Genomic DNA, 6,000 nt, shown 5'->3' with positions numbered 1-6,000 from the left:
TTTTTTGTTTCTCCTTCCACGGGGCGTTTTCAGGAAATGTGTATGAACAGTCTGTCAGAGCTGAGTTTTAAGGTGGACTGGACTCTTTGTGACTGTCAAGTCTTGTTTTGCTTCTGCTTTTGTAATATCCAGAGTGTGCTGTGATTTTTTGACTTAGTTGGGAAAATATGTTCTTTGGCTGAGTCTTCTCACCACAGCAGGAAACGTTATAGAAACCTTTCTTGTTTTTGTAACTCACTAGCAACTGATTGGCCACATTTCCATTAGCCTGTATCAATGTGTGCAGTTGTTTTATTACCTATACTTTTTATTATCCATTGAGAATAAACGAATGCATATAAACGTATTTATTTTAAACTCATCAAGGAATGCAAACCTAGTTCAAGGGACTCTTATCATGATAGACTCAAAACCCTATCTTGGCAATGATTTTCATTTCAGCATTGGCCTGCACATATAGCTTCAACTGATATAATGTTCACTATGTGTAGTATGGCCAAGAACTGCAGCAGATGATATACAAGCCAAAAAGTTGTGCCCCAGGGCCTAGTGTATAGTTAATAAAAAAGCTACATGTTAATGGGGGCTTTTCACTTGTAAATGGTGCCTTTTATTTTATTCTATGCACTTTAAACATGTCCAAATCTCTGGCACTGGAACTAAATATGTGCACATTAAAGGATTAAATAGGAGAGCATAATTTTCCAAAAGCAAAAGTCATTAATATGCTAATATCAGCTTGTATTCTTCTGGAAAGGCCTTATACAATATGTTAGATTGATCGCAGATTCTAGCGAGTGTTTCCTCTCTAATGTTCCTGAATCTTTTCCACACTAAACTGGAAAAGCATTTTCTTTTACCGACCTGCCTTTGTACATAGGGGCATTGTCGTGTTGAAACAGGAAAGGGCCCTCCCCAAACTGCTGCCACAACACTGGATCACACTATTGTTTAAACTATCATTGTATGCTGCAGCATTAAGACTTCCCTTTTAAACGTCTAAGAACTAAGGAGCCAACCCCAAACCATCGAGTACAACCCTGCAGACCAAAACTACTCACAGATGTGTGATACATTTAGCCAAATAATGCCTTTCAAAGCATCAGTCTTGGGTACAGTCGTCTTTGTAGTATATTTCACACTGGCCAAGTGGTAAAATAAGCCAGTATGCATACAAAATATTCTTCATGTAACAAGCAGTATTTAAACATTTCATAATTGGGTTTAGAGAACATAATACAATGTGGTTTGAAGAAACTATACGGCCATTTAGGAGTGTCATATTAAAAAACAATTCACAGTATTAACAGTTTTAACTTTTCCTATGATGACCTATTCCTTTTAACTGTGTTTTAAGTATTGCCCATTTAATATTCGATCATACGGCAGTCTATGGGTGTACCACGTATAAAAAATGAAAATGAAAGAGATGTAGGGTCATACCCTCAAGAACAAATACATCTACTTCTGTGAAAAACCAAATGGAGGTTTTTGTTCACAACTCAGGTTTTGTCCAACCTTTTATATGCAACATGTAAAAACTCGGTTGGATTAGTAGTCATTTTTTCGCCCCTAAAAAACAGTTTGGACAGGAAGCTATTTTTTTGGTTCAAATCCTTAAAACCTACTTATACAATCATAACATCTTGCAAGGCTACGGACAAAAATAGCACGACAAATCTAAAGGATTGAAAGGCAGGTATTCAACAGGTGTTGCACTTGATATTTTTAGAAGCTGCGTTTGTGGTGCTGTTGAACTGCATTATGTTGCACTGACAGGTGTTATTATTATTATTATTATTATTATTATTGAGTCCTTCCCATTTCTATCAATGAGGGTAGACTAAATAGACAAACGCCTCTCTGTTTGACTGTTAGCTGTTTTCATTTCCTCAGTTAGTTGAAAAGCCGCCTTTCATTTCACCTCACCACACATCAGTGACAGCTATAGACATGTTGCCAACAGTTGCCATGGAGACCATTCACACCATAAGCTCTTCCCATCCTTACTCTGTAAACAGCAGTGTGTATCTTGGGCACACTTTACTTCCTCATAACAGCCGCCTGTCATGTTCACATTCCCCGCAGAAAGTTTGTCACTGGTTCAAAAACAAAACGATATTTTCCATTTAATCATCACAGGCTGACATTGTAGAAAATCCAGACGGCATGCTGCACACACATAGGGTTGAATAGGGTCAGGAAACGTACGGTAAATACGGAAATCGAGCTTTGGATTTTGGGAATCGTTGCATAATTTCAATTAAAAAAACGGTAGCCCTCAAATAACCATTCATATCTAACACTGCACTGTACCTTTTTACTTGTAATATTGCATACTTGTCTTATTCTATGTTAGCTGTATTCTCTGGGCTTCTTAAGGACTGTTTTAAAATGTGTGGAAACGTCGTGTTATGATGTGTGTCTGTTGCACTTTCTCCTTTTGCTTTTAGTGTTGTTTTATTAAAGCCTGGTGTTTGAATATGCTCTAGAAATAAACCTGCCTTGCCTTGCCTTCTCGTGCCACACTGTCTTTATGAAATTAATTGTAATTCAACCCGCTACAATGCACATTTCACCCTGTATTTATTTGACAATTTCTGGATTTAGTTGATTAATAAGTGCAATATATCTGCTTATGATATTTAAGGGGTTTAGTTCCTATCCGAATATGTCATGGTGAACACTGCATGCATACTTCCATTTTATTTGCTTATGTCTTTCTTTGTATTATTTCCCATTTATTGTAATTCAGCCTATTTATTCAATTATTTGTATTCTATTGAATTCTACATTTTGATGAATTCCCATCCAAGTCAAATGTTGTTTTGTTTTGCTGTATCTTTAGTGAGCGAGGGTTCAGTGTTTTGACACACACGGTTTAATTGTTTGTGTGAAAACAGGAGTTACCATTCTAATTTGCATATGAAAAAGAGTCTCACAAACACACAGCAACGGACTGCAAACACATCAAAAAAGAATCAAATAGAAGTCATGCCTTCATCAGGAACTTCTCTGTTTGCAATATACATTTGACAGTTTGACTGCAAAGCGCCTGAGGTGGAGGCTTTGAGGTGAAGCGCTGCCATCACTCAAAGAGAGGAAACACTGTGAATACAGCCATTAAAATGGACAGGTTAGAAGTAGTTACATTTTCCTTTTTTAAAGGTCATGCGTCAGCTCTGTGGACATTGCATTTTTTTAGAAATAGTGAGCAATCATCAGAGATATCTTGAACTGAATAAAGAGGGGTTTTTTTATTATGTGATTGTGAAGCCCCCCAGGGTCTTTGCACATAAACTAAAAAGAAGAATTATGATTGATTTGATACCTATATCATAACCTGACATTATCACTTCATGTACAATCATTATTATATTTTCATTATTTTAAAAACACACCGGTAAACGAGTCGCAAAAATATTCCCACGGCTTCAAACTCCACAAACAATCAACCCCTGATCAGAAAACATGCTCACAGCAAGGTGGTGGAAAAAGAGCCACTTCCTGCAGGAATAATGGAGAGAACAACTTGTCCCGGTTACGAAAACATATTTTAAACCTGTCTAGAGTGTTTCACAAGTCTTCATGTTGCTCTTAGACAGTACACTAAGACATATTAAGACGCTATACTTAAAGAGGACATGTTTACATGCTTTAATATTCAAAAAGCTCTTTATTTTTCTCATTCTGCCTGTCACTCTTTTCACCCTCTGTCTGAAACCAGAGCCCAGTCTGCTCTCATTGGTAAGCTGGCCGGCTGTCCCTGTTGTGATTGGTCAACAGATTGGAGATGTCCCGCCCCTTAGCCTATCACGTACAATGTGTTGGAGTGTTAGGCAATAGAAGCACGAGTTTTTACATAGTTATGTCACTGTGTTACAGAAGGAAACAAAGGAGTACAATGGAGGATTTCAAGCAGAGGGGGAATTCCTCTGGAGGGAAATTTGGGATTTGTTTGCAGACCATTTACATGCACAAAAACTTTTAACACTAAAGGAAAGGGAAAACCCCCAAAAACATGATAGGGTCTCTTTAGGTTAAAGTCATGTTACATTGATGTCAAAGTAGACCATAATTAGTAAAAGTCCTGGTTCTTTTTTGGCTTGAAAACATATCCACTGTACGAGGCCAACTCAGCCAACGAATAGCCAGTTTCCATGGTAACAATCAGTGAAACCTTCCGACTAGTGTTTCCACGGGTACAATCAATTGCAAAACAACACAGAGAGCGAAACATGGCTCATATTTGGAGGTTTTGTTAACAATGTTGTAGTGCCAGCAAAGACAAAGAGAAATACTTTAGTAACCACAATAAGATTTTGGAAATGTATAACAGTGAGGGCGTTGAAGTCGTGTTTCTTTTTCATACATTGCCTTATGCTCAGCAATTGCAGCAGTCATTGACATTGTTTTTTCAACAATTCTACAGGAAAAAAATGAAATTGGTTAATACAAATCAGTATAATAAATTAGCTAAAAGTAATGGAGTTCCTCTACAATTAACATCCATAGTCCACAGGCAGGTGACACAAGCAGGAACACCACAAGTCACAATGTCCAAATATACTTAGTTTTTTGAGGACGGGACAGCTTTGTGTTACAGATACATTTATATGTAGATCTGAAGTCTGTGTCTATTTCTGTGAAGTCATCATGCTGCACATACTGCGGTTACATTAGGGACAGTATGTGCAGTAAGACAGCCAGGCTGGAAAATGTAGAAAAATGTCAGGGAACTGTAAAGCTAAAAACTTCAATACTGTGCTGGTACTTTCTGAAATGTCTTGTTTTCCCACATTTCTAACAGTGAAACTAAAAGGACAATAAATCAAGAGGAGAGCTTTTCAGCACTGCCTGACATTGCTACAGTATCTCCATCCGGACGCTCCCATGAGAGCTAGTTAAAGCTAACCTACCTGCCAACAGGCTGTGGAGAGACCCCCACATTTAACAGGATAACAGGGCAGTCAGGCACTGAGGAACATGGGAAATGTGAACATGGCAGCTGCCGTGCCACAAAATTTGGCGTGTGGTTGCTGGTGAACGCTGTGCAACTGTTCCCATGCGTTTAATCCGCTCTGTGTGCTTATTTATTTGGCCCCAGAGCATTCCTGTGTGACAGCCATCGCTGCACAGCCATCAACACCAGGCTCAATGTCTTTATTTCACACTAACTTTAGAGTAATGTTTTATTCAGCCTGCCCGGCGGTGGTTTCCATCCAGGAAGGCCAGCTACCTCACTGCCTTTTATTGTACTCCACCCACTGCATAACTTCCCTCAAACTTATTACAACACTGCTCTTTACGGGTTTGATTTCACCATTTGAGCAGTTCAATCTTGTCCTGGGGTCAGTTGCACTCAGAGACAGAAGTATGTAAAGCTGAAGCAATGAGATTTGCAATCCTTGTGATTCATTATTCATGTGCTCTGATCAAGATTTTAAGAAGCTTAATCTTTCTTTGGTAAGTACATGCAGCCAAAATCCAAATTCCCCAAAATTAAGGATCGTAGACAAATTATTTCTTAGTATATGGATGATGTGCTAAATCAAATGTATGACACCATATCTCATAGTTAAGACTATATATAATTATTAAATAGTAAATCATTGTTTTAAGATACAAAAGACTCATTATAAAGGTCATTTGTAGTTACATTATAACAATAAGTGGTCAGCAGATCTGCCATCAATGAATACAAAAAAACCCCAATAAGAATATTAAAATAAAGAAATAATAAATAAAATAAATATAAAGCTGATTCCTTCTCATTGTTCAACTGAATTATCATTAAACGTTTGAATTTATCTTTAAGAAAAAGAAACACCCTATCACTTTTTTTTTTTTAGATATTTCTGCTTTTCCATGAACTTTATGAGTGCATTTGTTAAGTGGGAAGGGGTTTCATGATGATTTGTGGACACCCTTGCATCGAGCATCCGATCCCCTGACTGGAGAGTCCTTTTCAAACAGGCGGAGGCTGGACAAGTAGCAGGA

This window comes from Eleginops maclovinus, chromosome 7 (assembly GCF_036324505.1).
Source record: "Eleginops maclovinus isolate JMC-PN-2008 ecotype Puerto Natales chromosome 7, JC_Emac_rtc_rv5, whole genome shotgun sequence".
NCBI lineage: Eukaryota > Metazoa > Chordata > Actinopteri > Perciformes > Eleginopidae > Eleginops > Eleginops maclovinus.
This window is presented reverse-complemented; position numbering follows the sequence as displayed.